This window comes from Palaemon carinicauda, chromosome 33, assembly GCF_036898095.1.
Source record: "Palaemon carinicauda isolate YSFRI2023 chromosome 33, ASM3689809v2, whole genome shotgun sequence".
NCBI lineage: Eukaryota > Metazoa > Arthropoda > Malacostraca > Decapoda > Palaemonidae > Palaemon > Palaemon carinicauda.
The window spans coordinates 12943130-12959083 of NC_090757.1; the positions used below are offsets into that span (position 1 = coordinate 12943130).

The 15954-nt window shown below is 47.1% G+C and overlaps 1 protein-coding gene across 17 annotated transcripts in view; it reads left to right on the forward strand.

Annotated features, from left to right (window-relative positions):
* Nucleotides 1–219: 219 nt before the first annotated feature.
* Nucleotides 220–15954, forward strand: part of LOC137625854 (protein Son-like) — a 137733-nt gene continuing 121998 nt past the window's right edge. For 16 of the 17 annotated variants that reach the window (XR_011040924.1, XR_011040925.1, XR_011040926.1 and 13 more), the window contains exon 1: nt 231–345. The gene's annotated coding sequence lies outside the window, so the exon portion shown is untranslated. Of the gene's footprint in view, nt 346–15954 lie in introns of all 17 variants that reach the window. The other variant, XM_068356758.1, reaches the window with a different exon arrangement.

The window sequence follows — 15954 nt, forward strand, 5'->3', positions numbered from 1 at the left end:
TGAGCTATTTTCCGTTGAAGCCCCTTGGCTTATAGCATCCTGCTTTCCCAATTAGGGCTGTAACTTAGATAATAATAATAATAATAATAATAATAATAATAATGATAATAACATAATTTTCGGTATCCAATAATAAAAAACGGAGGTTTTAATGACGTCACTGACATGGCTCTAAAAAAACGAAAATTCCACCGCTCGGAATACAATTTATCAATCTCTCGGGAGTGGAATTATTATTATATACATACACAATCCAGTCGTAGTGAATCGGAGCAGATTCGGAAATCCTCATGGAAAAGTCAAAAATATAATATATATCGACTATTTTAACAACTATAAGGTTAGGTAAGTGACTAATTAGAGTCTGTTGTTTCTTAAAATGTTATAGTTTATGTAAATTGTTGTATAGTTTGTTAATTGTGGAGCAAATATTGTAATCTATTTTATCAATATTTAACCCCATTGGCGACTGAGGTTATTGACCATTTTTTTTTCATCCTTTTTATGCCTAAAGACGATTTAGTTATATCTGTAGTAGAACTAAATGCTCCTGGAGATATATTTTCTTTCATTGGTGTGAATAAGATTTATTTAGCCGGTTTGAAGAGGTTTTGAAACCAGGCCGCCACGAGCCTATAGACTTGATGCCGTAATTTAACCGGGCTAGAATATGAAATAAAGGTATTATTTTTACTTGGAGGAAATATATAGCTGTAATAAATACTTATAAATAACTAATGGTTTTTCTGGAAGCATAAACGTGATTATTAATAGGCTAATGGTGAATTGTGCATTCAGCCTGTCAAGTTAAAATGAGACCAGGATTGAAAATTTCGATTTTTTTTTATATTGTAGAGCCAAAAATACGGAGAATTAAAACCAAAGTATATTATATACCTTACAAAAGAAAGACCGTAGGCCTACTCGTCTTTTGTACGTCCTAATGTAATTAACTTTCCTAACCAAATCTAAACTAGGGGGCGGATCCCTGACCCGTATGAAAGCTCTCTAGTTAAATGGCATAGGCCTAATAATTGGGTAGTTTGTAGCGCTACGGCTAAGCGTCCTAATTTGCTTATTATCGCTCCGACTGTTATCTTGTATAGAATAAAAACGTCTGGAAATGGTCTACGGATCTTGATTATGTTGTGTAAGGGGGGGTCTGGGGGGCGCAGCCCCCCCGAGTAAGGACGCGGCTTTAAGCATAGGTTAGGTGGGTTTTCTAAGTTAGCTTCTCTCGTCGTTCTCGTAGGTAAGGAAACTGTTGTGTAAGGGGGGGTCCGGGGGGGCACAGCCCCCCTGGATAAGGACACGGCTTTTAGCATAGGTTAGGTGGGTTTTTTAAGTTAGCTTCTCCCGTCATTCTTGTAGGTAAGGAAACTTGTGTAAGAGGGGGTCCGGGGGCGGGGGGCGAAGACCCCTGGGTAAGGATACAGCTTTTAGCATAGGTTAGGTGGGTTTTTTAAGTTAGCTCCTCCCGCCAAAATCGTTTTTAGAACGACGGCCACAGTTCAGAATATTCCCGTTTTCTAAGGGATCTAGCCGTCACCTTACAAAGGCTCCTAATAATTTAATAAACCTGTCTAAGAAAGTAAGTTTTTATAGTATAGGACAATATTAAGAGCCTTTGTAAATTTATATCGGCACCCAGTTCCTCCTGCATTCATAGAAAATCGGATTTTTCTTCTCATTTTCTATTTGTTCCCAAGACTTTCTGCAAACCCTTTTCACAAGAACACCTCCTAACTTAAACTTCGCCACCTAACCTAACTTACAAGCCGTGTCCTTACCTACTTAGCTGAAACCCCCCTTCGACTGCTATATTTTTAGCCGGCCATCATCATACATACAGGTCGCTGCTATCGTACATTTACCTTTTATATTAGTTTGGGCTTGGGAAATTATTCAATTAGAAAAAAAAAACTGTTTCAAAATAAGCCATGCCTTATGCTATCATTAGATACATGCTAAATACGCTGAACACTACACACAAAAGAAACTCATCCACACATTTGCAAGTTACCTTACATATTATAGTCTCATGTATTTTGCAATTGTTACAAACTGTCTTAATGCTGATGTAGTTTTTTATTGAATGACCAAGCGTTGAACGTACAAAGACCATTCGCTGCAGAAAAGGAAGATTCGCGTCCCAAAGTTGCATTTTTCGGGTTTGACTTTGAAACGGAGTCTTTCAGATGTCCGTAGGGTCTAATTGACATAACTGTAATGCATTGCCAAAACTTCTGTTTCTTTATTTTCTTCCTCGTCCAATATCACAAAGATTAATATAATTTAGGAATAAAAAGAAAATTTGCCTTCGTACCAAATACTACCCACCAAATGAGAATTCTGCATCCAAACAATTTTTTTGGCTTCTGTCATACATTTTTTAGAATAAAAACCGCTAATAAATTGACTTGGATATAAACCAATTTATTTTGACTGTGCTGACCTTGTTGAAAGTCAGAATCTGAATTTCTCTGGTTCTAGTAATTTGATCCTCTTTAAATGTACAGATTCCTTTCATCTCTGTGATAAGCATCGTGGCTCACATTACACTCCTCTTAAACACGGTTAAAGCCTGTAAGAGGCCTTCACGATTTACAAATTTAAAGACTCTGTCCGGACAGCGAGTATAATTACGCAGATCATAAAACAACTTTCGTCTTTTGTACTTTATGCCTTCGCCGTAGTCTCTACGAAAGGCCGGGTGAATTAGAATGATCTCGTCTCTGCCAGAGGTTGCGGCCAGGTGAACAGTTATGATTGGTTTGTTTTAGAAATAGTGTAGGCCTTGACCATAACCAGGATCAACCTTATTTGTGACTGGCCCATTTGAATTTCCGAGCCACCTGGCAGGGGCCAATAAAAAGTAGGCTTTCAGTGTACGGTCTTGACTACTGTTCGACCTGGTGAATTGGCCTTTGATAAAATTTTGTCATCATGAAGTGCTAGTTCCTTTCATGGCCCTTCATAATCAATTGCTTTTCCTCGACATTTATAACTGATTTGCATGATTGCCACGATGTTCTAAGAATGCATAAAGTTTGGTCTCAATCTTAGCTTGTGTTGGAAAGGGTCATGTTTTTAATTGGCCTTAGTTTACATATTTTTACGATTAGGATGTATTGGATGTGATTCCTGAAGAATTTAAACAACTTTCATGCAAATGACCTGACATTGTACACGTTAATCTTCATGAAGGTGTATATACGATAGGGTCTCGCCAATTGTTTGATTATGGAAGTTGGCCGTGTCTTTATCAACCTAAGTATAACAAAAACTTGTTTGTTACTTAACCTTTGCTTGTGAGTACAGTATTTAATTTGTAATAATTACACTTATGGGCTATGAATTAACATTCTGCAAACTTAACCAAGAGGTAAAAAAGAATATACAGTAGCTGTGTTTCATTCCTAACTAATGGTAGAACATTTCATAATTTCTATTTTGCACAACAAGATGTAAGGCGATTGAAGCCTCATCACTTGGGATTAAAATAGTGCATTAGCTACATGTGGCTGAGGTGAGGATTAAGACGGAACTTATGATATTTGTAAGGTATCTGCAAATCATAACTTTGCTTATTTACTAGAATTAGCATATCATATTTTTCCTTAAATTATTGGTTAAGTATTAAGGGAAATTTATAATTACAGTACAGTTATACCCAATATGCTACAAACTACAGTACCCTAGATCTATTCAAAGCCCCATAATTTGTAGCCGTCAGCTACTAATAACGTAGATACTTATTGCATTAAAAATTGCCATTAACCCTTTTACCCCCAGGCAATTTGGAAATTTCCAACCCTTAACCTCCATGGGTTAAGTACATTTTGCAGTATATATTTTTAAAATTGCTCTAACAGCCTTAATTTTTGTCAGAGAGAGGTCAGGTTGGCCTCATTCTCTTGGAAAATGCCTGAAGTTTCTAAAAAAAAAATTATCAAAAATATGCAAAAAAAATTTAAATAGCATCTTTTTGCAAGGACGTACCGGTACGTCCATGGGGGTAAAGGGATGAGTTTTGTGAAACGTACCAGTACGTCCTTTGGGGGTAAAAGGGTTAACTCCAGATTCATATTTGTCTGGAAGTTTTGTTTTGATCTGGATTAGTGCCACGGATACTTGTGGCACAGTTCGTATACAATTTTACCTCTCCATAAAAAGCTAACATTAGATGATACAGGTGTGAATTTAGACCATGTTCTTGTTAGTGTTTGGGCTTAGATGTCATTTACAAAAATAAAACTAAATTTATGGTGGTGGGAAAGAAACAAAATTTAAGAAACCTTGAGGCCATCCAAATGAAATTAACGACTACTTTGTCCCGTTATCTAGTAGAGCATGTCTATCAGTGCTCAAACAAGTTATGTTGTAAGCTAAGTCGATATGATCTCAGAAATATTGCTTTTATGAAGCATGCAAAAATAAATGTTCCATTAAGAAACTTGAGTAAATATGTTATACCAGGATTGATTGCTGCAAAGCTATCAATGGTATGAAAACTTAACCAAAGTTCAACTCTAGAAGTTACAAAACACAATAAACAGAAGAGAAAGACTGATGAAAAATGTTCCAGCCTGTGAAAGAATTACCCCTTCTATTTGACTGAGCTACCCTGACTGCCTGTTAAAGCTAGATTGAATTATAAGCTACGTATATGAAATGAGACATCTAGTTGTCAGAACTAGACTTCTAGGATATTCAAGAGAATGGCTACAAATTGTGCAGCCTACAAATTATATCGACACAGGAATGGTTACAGATGGTTCCAGCTTACTGGAGCCAAGTTGCACCACAACTATTGGTTGCAAGGCTTTCATAAATGGCCCCAAGATTTTATGATTTTATAAGAAGCTTCCTCCTAAATTCAGGACTGATGATATGAAAGCTTTCAAGAAGTTGAAGAAATTTTTGTTTTTTGAAATGCTATGATAGTAGGATTTGATGATTAATGCGAATCGTGCTAATTGATTCTCAAAATAATTAAAGAAGGTTTGTTCCAAAACGGAGTACTTAACTCGAACTACTTTCTTTGGAGTATCTGGGATCTCCTCCCATCTGACCAGAATTTTGTGTAGTATACCCTACTCCCGTTTTCTATGCGGGGTAATTTCTGGCGGAGTGATACACGCCCAGAGACGACCCGGGGTCAGAGAGCATGCTTGCTTAGGTCTCGATCTCCAGTAAGTTTCTGGTCGGGTCGGCGTTAACACCCCTACGCTCTCTCTTAACCCAGTGCGACCCTTTGTGTCCCCGACCCACTTTGTGTCTCACGTGGTCCCTTTGTGTGCTTCCCTATCCTTTCCCTCTGTGTTCCTGTGTCTCGCGGTGTATTACTAGTGCGTTATGGAGCATCCCTGTCGTTGCCCTGGGCCTTTGGCTGGCAAATCGTGTGGCGCTTTCCTCTCTAAACCCGAAGTTGACCCTTGTGTTCGTCGTGTAGGGGCAGTGTGTGTTCCCCTACAGCCACGTGTCCGGAGTGCGAGTCCTGGAATGAAGTGCAGTGGGTGCGATACGGCACTAAGAAGAAGAAGGCCTCTGGACGGTCCCCTAGGAAGTCCAGCGTCTCTTCGCCTCTCGCTTCGCCTGGCGTCCCGTCAGACAGTCTCTCTCTGCCGTCTTCCCCTACCCAGTGTAGGGGTCGATTTAAGTCTGTTGCGGGGAAGAGCCCTGTGGCCCTTCCCCAGGAGTCTGATTTACCTGACAGTGGGATTGTGTCTTCGGTCCATGCAAGTGGGGGGCCTGAGGGAGGGGCGGGTGTGTATCCGGGAGACGGAGCCCTGGTGAAAGCAGGTCCCGTCTTGTCGGATGATCCGATGTGGGGTAAAACGGCAGCAGTCTCTTCTCCCGCCTCTTGGGCAGGTTTTTCAGGTGCGTCAGCAGCCGAGGGTGCTGCCGAGAAGGACGACTCGCCGCTATCAGACACCATCGTGTGGGTGCCTCCGAAGATTCCCTTCAGATCGCCCCTGAGAATGGAAGAGGAGTTTGAGACCTGCTTCCCCAGCGAGGAGTTCCCCCGCTCTCCTCCAACGCCTTCAGCTACGTTCCCGGCCGTCTTCATGGAGCCTTCGTCGCCGGGCGAACTTCATGCAGAACCACCAGGAACGCGGCAAGTTTCAGGCCCTCCAACGAGGTCCTACAGGTCTTTGGGCTCCTCGGTCGAGGCCTACTCCTACTCGTCAGAAGACGGAGCCCCGAGAAACCATAGGAGACGGCGAGATAGGCCCCGCAGGAGGCGATCGCGCTCGCGCTCCCATTCAAGATCCCGCCACGGGAGTAGACGTTCCAGATCCTTCAGGAGGAAGTTCAGGAGAAGCCTTTCGGCGAAGGAAGAATGGGTGTAAGTCTCCATCCCCCGTAGCCAACTCCTGGGGGTTGCAGCAATCGCGGGCACCTCGGGATGGTTTTGTCGATGAAAGTAGGTATGACCAACGGAGGGACTCGTCTCATCAGGCACGGAGGGACTCGTCTCATCAGGCACCAAGGGACAGGCATAGGTTCGCGAAGGTTCCTACTCCACCCGCCCAGCGGGGAGAGTCGCCCCTTTGGTTTGGCAGCCGCGTCCCGGCCTCAAGATCTTCGAGGAGTCGTCCAGAACGGGAGAAACACCTTTCCTCGACGGGCAAGCCCCCAGACCCCTGGTCCGCCGGAAGAAGAGATAAATCCAGGACGGAGGCCTCCGTTCCAGCGGCGATGCCCGTCCTACTGCCTGAAGCTAGGGGACTGGACCACTCCAGGAGGATGCCTTCTCCTTGTACGGCTCCCCCCGTCGGAGGTCCTTCTTCACGAGAACTGGGACGCCCCACGGACAAGGTAGAGGACGGGGAAGAAGGTTCGCCAGTGGAGGTTTCTGCATACAGGAGGGTGATAGGCCTCATCCGACGGCACCATAGACTGGACGAACCGAAGCCCTCTACTGACGAGTTCTGGTTCTCGAGCCTCAATAGGCTGGTGGATGCGCCTGTACAACAGAGGCCCTTGCTAGCCCTCCCATTAGCTAGAGATGTGAAGCTGGGATTGGCGCACGTTAGCAAGATTGTGGCCAACCATGCGGAAGCTCCCAAGAACCAGAGCGACTCTAGACTTCTCCAGGGCCTGAAGACGCAGTCCCGGTTCTACCTCCCGGAAGGACACCACGCGGGGCCCTGCACAGTGGAACCAGCAGTCGCCATCTTGGGACAGGGTGCAGCAGAGGAGAGGGCTACCACGTGCTAATTGATTCTCAAAATAATTAAAGGTTTATTACAAACAAATCTCCTAGGTTCTGCAAGGCGCTGGAGTTCACCGTATGTAATAGGACCAGGATAAGAACATTTAATGAATGTTAGGCAAGCAAGCACAAAATTCCCAACAGGTGGTGTTCCTGCCCTAACTTTGATATCCGTGTTTCTGTATGAATAACACAGGTAGATATTTAGGAAATGTTTTCAGTGTCGCGTGACTTTTTCTTGGCCAGCTGTTTTCCTCCACATAGGCTATACAAATACAGTTTGATGCTCATTTAGTGAAAATGCTATTTCTGTATTGGAAAAAATAAATAGCATTTTCCCTTTAGGATGGAATATGAAGTAGTACTTGTTGTGCATTTCTAGGTATTTAGATGATGGTCATCAGAGAGAGGAAAAACATTTGTTCCAACACGGAGTACTTACCTCGAACTACTTTCTTAAGAGTATCTGGGATCTCCTCCCTAACCGACCAAGAATTTTGCGCAGTTCCTCCTATCTCCGTTTTCCCTTGTGCTTGTCCCGCCGTGGCGGATGGATACGTGCCCTGAGATGACCCGGGGTCAGCGCGCGAGAGTGCGCTACTATGTCTGTGTCGCCAGTAAGCATCTGGTTGCGGCGTAGATAACATCTCGCCGCTCTCTCTCACATCTCGTCCGACCCACCATTGTGTTCCACGTGTCCCATTTATGCTTTCCCATTCACATCCTTTCCTTGTGTTACTTGTGAGTTCCCGTATGGAATCCCAGCGTCATTGTCCCGGGCCCAAGGCTGGTAAGTCGTGCGGGGCATGGCTTTCTAAGTCTAGCGTCGACCCGCACATGTTGTGCTCCTCGTGTAGAGGCAGTGTGTGCTCGCCTGCCTCCATGTGTCCGGAGTGTGCGTCCTGGCCGGAGCTGCAGTGGACCTTGTACGGAACAAAGAAGAAAAAGGCGTCGAAGTGGTTGCCTAAGAAACCTGGTATCAGTTCGCCGTTGACGTCTCCTTCAGCTCCTTCGGAGAGAGGTTCTCCTTCCCCTTCCCCTACCCAAAGTAGGGGACGAGGTAAGTCCATTGCGGAGAAACAGTCCGTTGCTGTTCCCCATGAGTGATGTCATTGATTCTAGTTGCATTGTGCTTACGCAGACGAGTTGGGAGTCTTCTGTTGTGACGGAAGTAGACGAGGTTCTGGTGCCAGCAGGACCCGTCTCGAGTGAAGACCCGGTGTGGGGGAGGTCAGGAACAGCTCCTTCTCCCCCATCGTGACAGTGCTTTTCAGGAACAGCGGTTTCCGGGGGCTGGCTAGACAGAAAGGCAAGCCACGTGCTCTTCGGATCCTGACTCATTGTGTGGACAGCGCCAAGGACGCCCTTCAGGTCACCCATGCGGCAAGAGGAGGAGTTTTCTGGCTGGTTTGCCTCACGTGGGGCACTACGCACGCCCCCGGCGTCTTCGGCTTCTCTACCGCCAGACTTCATGCAACCCGTCACCCCGGTAGCAAAATTGCAAGCCCCTAGGTTGGTGGCAGAAGACACAGAGGACTCAGATAGCTCCACTTCCTCTTCATCTACTTCGGACGTTACCTCGTGCACCAGTTCGTCATCGTCAAAAGATCCAAGAGGAAGAAGTCAAGCTCAAGCGCAGGCCTGTCAAGGAAGAAGGCCAAGGTTACGAGGAGGAAGAACAAGAAGAGGAATTCTCCATGGAAGAAGTGGGTTAAAGTGGCTTTTCCCCCTTGCGGGTCGAACAGGGCTCTTGCCGCTCCAGTGCTTGCCTCGGTGGCCACTGGAGCCTCTTCCGCGCCCTTGCCCACTGTCTCTTTGGCTCCGTCCACTTTCCCTTGCCCTTGCCCGGCAAGTCACCGGCTTCATCCGCTCAGGGGAGGCAGCCGCTGGCTCGGCCCGGCAGCATGGTGCCCACGCTCAAAGTCTCACCGGCTCCATCCAGGCATCGGATGCAGCTGCTGGCACAGCAGGGCAGTTACTCTCCACGGATTCTCCCGGGAGGGGGTAGTAGACCCATGATGGCTACCTCCGTCTTGGCGGCTCCATCCGTGATGGAGGCAGCTGCTCCATCGAACCGGCCGGATGTAAGGGATACGGCCGCCCCCACGGATCCATCCGTGATCGAGGATACAGCCGACATAGAGGATCAAGTGGTAGAGGGCTTATTGGACACTGGCGAATGTTCTCCCCGACGAAGTGTCCTCCTACAGGAAGGTCTTGGCACTGATCCGGCACCACCACAGACTGGACGTGCCTAAACAGTCATCAGAGCAGGCTTGGCTTTCGGGTTTGGGAAGGATGGTAGATAATCCAGTTCAACAAAAACCATCCTTGATTCTACCTCTGGCTACGGACGTGGCCCTGGGCATGGACCACGTCGACCCTCTTCGCGCGCACCAGTCCTCTTCCGCGTGCGCCAGCCCTCTTGCTCGTGCGTGCCGCCCCTCTCCCTCGCGTGCGCCGGCCCTCTCCCTCGCGTGCGCCGGCCCTCTCCCTCGCGTGCGCCGGCCCTCTCCCTCGCGTGCGCCGGCCCTCTCCCTTGCGCGCGCGCGCCGGCGCGCACCCGGACCCTCCATGGCCCTCTTCCTCGCAATTGTTTCGTAACTGTAATACAAACCTACGCTATTTATTTAGAGGTATTATTTTTTGCCAAGTTGAAATGAAGAGCCATTAAAATTTAGCGAGGGTTAACTATCCACACTGCTAGTTAGCAGGGGTTTTGGAGGTAGCTTGCTTCCACTCACACACCTGTGATTTAGTTCACTTTACTTTCGGCTCGAATGGAGACCGTCTTCCGCTCGCGCCAGTCCTCTTCCGCGCCCGCCGGCCCTCTTGCTCGCTCGCGCGCGGCGGCCCTCTTGCTCGCTCGCGCGCGCCGGCCCTCTTGCTCGCTCGCGCGCGCCGGCCCTCTTGCTCGCTCGCGCGCCGGCCCTCTCTGGTGCTCTTCCTCGCGCGCGCGCCGGCCCTCTTCCTCGCGCGTGCGCCGGCCCTCTTCCTCGCGCGTGCGCCGGCCCTCTTCCTCGCGAGCGCATGCCGGCCCTCTTCCTCGTGAGCGCGCCCTGTCCCTCTTCCGCGCGCCGGCCCTCTTGCTCGCGCGCGCGCGCTGGCCCTCTCTGGCGCTCTTCCTCGCGAGCGCGTGCCGGCCCTCTTCCTCGTGAGCGCGCCCTGTCCCTCTTCCGCGCGCCGGCGCTCTCCTACGCTGAAGTTCTCGCCCGCAATCACATGCCCAAGCACCCGCACTTGCGCGACCAGTCACGCGCTTCTGCACATTCTAGGGAGACTGCACAAAACCCTACACAGTGCCTTACTGCACGCCAGCGCTCTTAGATCCAGCACTCTCCTGCTCACTTGCGCTCTCAGATCCAGCACTCTCCTGCTCACTTGGGCTCTCAGATCCATGCTCACCAATGAGCTAACTCTTGGCAAAGAGTCCGCGCTCACCAGCGCACCAGTGCTTGCGTGCTCTCCAGCATTCTTCTGCTCATTCACCGAAAACTGCGCTTCAGCTGAAACTGAGCACCAACATCATCCTGTGCGCCATCTCTCCAGTGAGCACCAGCATCATCCTGTGTGCCATCGCTCCAGTACTCTCCTGCACACTCGCGCAATAGGCAAAAAGAATGAAAGCTTTTTGACAGGTCACCATTGCCCCATTCCTCTCCCCTCAAACGCATAACAGCATGGTCGCCGGGGAAAAAAGGGAAGAGGCTTCACAGAAGGTTTCAAGATCTCGAAGATTTCAACTTCCCAGGGAAATCAAACGCATCTACCATCAGTTGAGACTCCTCACAGGGAACCCTTGGTCCCTTTCTCTTCTGGAGTTTTTCTTGACAGTACCACCATCAGCAAACATGATCTGAACGTTGCAAACGGCCTATCATTAGCTCGCATATCTCTAATTACCAATGAGAAATCATCAACTGACTGATTGCTAGATCACAGTTTGTTGATCGCTAGCTCGCCTATCACCAGATCGCCAATTGCTAGCTCATCTCTCTCTGATCATTAACCTCTAGTCTCTCCAATTGCTAGCAATCTCCGCTTTCTAGCGTGCCGATCGCCGATTGCTAGTTAATAACCAGTCATCAGCTTGCTGATCAATAGATTGCCGATGGGCAGCTCATTTTTCTTCGATCATAGACCTCAGCTCGCTGATCTCTAACCAGCCAATCATCAGCTTGCTAATCTTTAGCTCACCGATCACTGGTCCGCAATCGGTCGCTGATCATCAATGGCTCACCATCACTAACTGACTATCATTAAATCATTTTGCTGTCTCTCAGGGCTCTCGAAGTAGATTACCAACTCATTAATTGCCAACCTTCCTTGGCTGACTGACCAGAGAGCCTTCATCTGCCTGTCTGCTCACAGATCGCCAATTCACCGATCATCGGCAATTCGCCGTTCACCAGCAGTTCGTTACTCAGACTTACTAGTCAACCTCTGCCTGTGGTTCCCTAGATCAGAAGGCATACATCACACTTCTCGCCACTGGCCGTTCGCCTTTACACCAATCCACTAGAATGATCGGCAAACGGTCGACAACCCTCATCAGCGGCTTGTCGACAGGTGACTACTTAGGAGCACTCTCCAACTGCACAGTAACCACAATACCCAGCTGTTTACCATTGATTAACATTCGCCAGACTGATGCTGCTCTAAGAATAGCATCAATCCCATCAGACCGCATGGTAGGGTTAAGCGTTGCCTTACTTCTATCAGTTGAAGGAGTTTTCTCCCAGGGAAGAATCCTTACACAGGGTATGGCGTCCCATCATTTACGCCATGAGTCAAGATCCCAGCGTCAACAATCTCCCATGTGACAGGTTCTGCAAGGAGCTGTCCCTTGGGGTCGATGTCCACACCATGTTTCAGTTCGGACAAGGGCTAAGACCACAGGTCTTCATTTGCATGTTGGACCTAAAGGATGCATACTTCCAGGCCTAAACCATCCATCTTCTCAGAAGGATTGAAGATTCAGTCTAGACAAACAAGAAACACCTGTTCAGGGCACTGTGATTTGGTCTTTCCACAGCACTCGTCCTGGTCTCACAGGATCAGCTTCTGTCTCCTCCGTTTCTGGACGACTGACTGACCTTAGCAGACTTGGTGGCAACTTTGCATTAGCACCGGAACTTCTGAAGTCTTTTTACCAAGATCCGGTGATCAAGGTCAACTTGTGGAAGTCTTCCCTACATCCCTCTTAGAAGACTGGTGTATCTGGGAATGATTCTAGACACCAATCACCAGAAAACCTTCTCATCAAAGACAGGCGTAGAAAAGTGACAAGACCCTTTCTCAAAACGAGAAGAACTCCCAGCCCAGAGTGACTTGAGTCCGATTGAAATCAGGCCTTCGATTCCCTAGACATTCTGACCCCCATGGGATCAGAAGTTTGGACAAACCTCAAGGAATGGGTGTCAGTCGAGAATCTGCGGAGTGGTATAACCTCCTCGTCCTTCCCCACCCCTCGGACTTGATGCTGTGCTTAGACATATCAAAAGAAGGGAGGAGGGACCATAGTGCTGCAGCACACGACCTCGGGCCTTTGAACAGAGTCCGAAAGTACCTTCATTTAAATCTCTTAAGAGATGAAGGCCAACTTTCCGGTCCTTCAACAACTTCATCAGTTCCTAATGGGCCACTCGTCTCAGTGATGTGATGATTGACGACACCACACACCACATAGAGGCTCACATCAACAAGCAAAAAGGAACTTGCTCGCAGCCTCTTCCCATCCAACAGTATAGATACTAAGATGGGCCAAAGTCTGTTTGGTAACCCTATTGGCCCGCTTCATTCTAGACTAGAGGAATGTGCTTGCTGACAATCTGTGGATAGCATCTCGGATAAGGTGTACCAAATTGTCTTTGGATCACCTAGTAGCTGACAAAGTCCCGACTTTACGGGGTTCTCCAACTAGGGATCTGTTCGCAGCGCCCCTAAACCTCAGGCTTCCACTACTCCCCAGTCCTAGACCCCAAGGCTCTCGGGCAAGAAGCATGCCAACAATGGTGGGTACAATGACGACGTTTACGTCGTCCCTGTTTTGTCTGGAGAAGAGTACTTGAGAAGGCTAGAACATCGGTCAGCCTCTCAAGGGCTCTCATAGCTCTGCTATGGCATTATGCAAAATGGTTTCCAAACCTTCTGCAGCTCCTGATAAAGCCTCTAAGAGAATCCACTCCACGTCACAGGCAACCACACTTCGACATCTACCACAAGCTATAGCTTTGCTATGATTGTATGCCTGGAGACTACCCAGTATCTCCTCTGTAACAGAGGCTTTTTGCAATAAGTTGCGAAGAGGTTGTTTAGATATCTGAGGAATTCCTCAGCATCAGTCTACCAGGCAAAGTATAACATCTTTTGTGGTTGGTGTCATGGGAAAGCGTATATCTCCACTCGATACCTCTATTCCAGCAATAGTGGAATCCTCGAGTATATGCAAGAGGAAAATACTCCCCTTTCCAGTTTCAACAGGTAAAGACAATCACTCAACCTTAAACCTCGCCTTCAAACTGAAAGGAAGGTACATCCCCTCATCGCTAGATCTTTCTTAACTCATGCGGACTTGCAACTTGCCTTTTCCAAGTCGGAATTGAGACCTCCCTCTTGGAACAAGGTTCAAGTTCTCCGGTCTCTAAGGAGACCTCCATACGTTCCACTTCACCAGGCAGCACATTTTCACCTGGTTTAGAAGACAGTGTTCCTACACACATTGATAGCGGCCAAACGAGTCGAGGAACTTCATGGTCTCTCTTTCGACATCTCCCATTAATGAGAAGGGTGAAAGGTAACGTTCAGTTTCATCGTCGAGTATGTTGCCAGACACAGTCTCCAGAGGTGACGGATCCTACATAAGTCTCCACTCGGTAACTGAGGATCCAGATCACCTATTACTGTACCCGTGGTAAGGTATGAGGCTCTACCTCAAGAGAAAACGGCAACAGCCCACCCGTGTCCCTTCTCTTGTCATCAGCACTGGGAGAGACAGAAGGAGGATCACCAAAACATCATTTCTGCTGTATTCACAGGGTCATCAATTACACCCTGAATCCAGATCCTCATCCAACATGTCGACTTACAATGTTGGGGACATAGCTATGCCCCTGGCCCTTCTAAGCAGATTACTCTGTGACGCAGGTTTTGCAAGCAAGGGTGTGAATGCTCCAGGTGACTTTCACAACCTTTCTCCTGCAAGATGTGACCCACAGGAACTCAATACATTCTCTATCGTTCCTGTGGTGGCTGCACAAGAGCTGGTTGTATACTTCAAGCTCTTTATTGGACAAGTAGCAGAAGGTTGAGGGCTCTGTTACCCGGTTTTAGTCTGCGTGAATGAAAAGATTTAACTGGCTCTTATTCTTTTCTTCATCCTCCCTTCTCTTAGGGAAAGCAGCATCCTGGGTTCTCTGCATAAGCTGACCTCAAACCACTGGAGATAAACCATGCTCCCTTGTGTACCTAGTATTAAGCTAATACTGTTGCATCCCCATACCCTGGCGTGGTGGTATTGGGAAAGTCTTGGTTACAATAGTTTTTCCTTCAAAAAGACTCTGAATAACTTTAGCTAGACAGTAACACTTCTAAATATCTCAACACACGGCTTGCTTAGGCCGCGGACCTTGCGTAGCAAGGTTTTTAGCGAGGTGCAGGGACTCCCTATTTTGAGTACTGTACTAACATACTCGGTTAAGGAGCCCCCTGGTAAAGCCAAAAGCCAGATTGGCAGGGACGTCCACCCCTCCTAATGGGTGAGTCGCCCCTAAATAAATAGCGTAGGTTTGTATTCCAGTTACGGAACAAATGACAAATTCGTAGATAATTTGTATGTTTCCTAACTATACAAACCTTAGCTATTTATACAAACTTGCACCCCATCCCTATCCCCCTTGAAGTCCTACCTCTAAGCAAAGTGAGCTAAATCACCAGTGTGTGAGTAGGAGCGGTAGCAAGCTACCCCCGCTAACTAGCGGTGTGGGTAGTTAACCCTCGCTAAATTTTAATGGCTCATCATTTCAGCTTCGCAGAAAGTAATACCCCTAAATAAATAGCTAAGGTTTGTATCGTTAGGAAAAATACAAATTATCTACAAATTTGACATATTTCTTCCTAATATATTGATCTGAATTGTTCAAGTTTCAGAACCTATAAATACACTTTGTTAGGGGTATTGTACTAGGTTATGATTTTACAGAAAGAAAAGAGGTGCTCAAAGTGTGTGTATAGGTGCATTGAATGGTCTTGATGATGATTATTATGGAAACTCCTATTTTCAAGTTATGAAAACAATCGAAACACAAGATGTTATGACTATAAAACCTTATTTCAGAAGGGAAACTAATGCAGAGATATGACCTAACCTAAAGTTCCCCACCTAACCAAACTCCAGTCTTTTTTCTGCCCTCGTAAGACTATCAAGAGCACACACGTTTATTATTGAGAGCGGTTGAGGTATTAGCTTGAACTAGAGCTCACGCAGTCAGTGGTATTGGTTCCTCTTTAGACTAAATGTTGCAGTTGGTCAGGTGATGAAGGAGTTGGGAAGTGCCAAACAACTGTTACAGCATTCTTTTTAAGGAAGTACCCTGTATACCCATAATTCATGTTCTTGGCCCTGTGGTGGTTTGAGTATTTACATAGCCAGCCCACCTCCCATATTATTATTACTGTACTAGCTTAGCTACAGCACTAGTTTGAAAAGCAGGATGCTATAAGCCCAAGGGCTC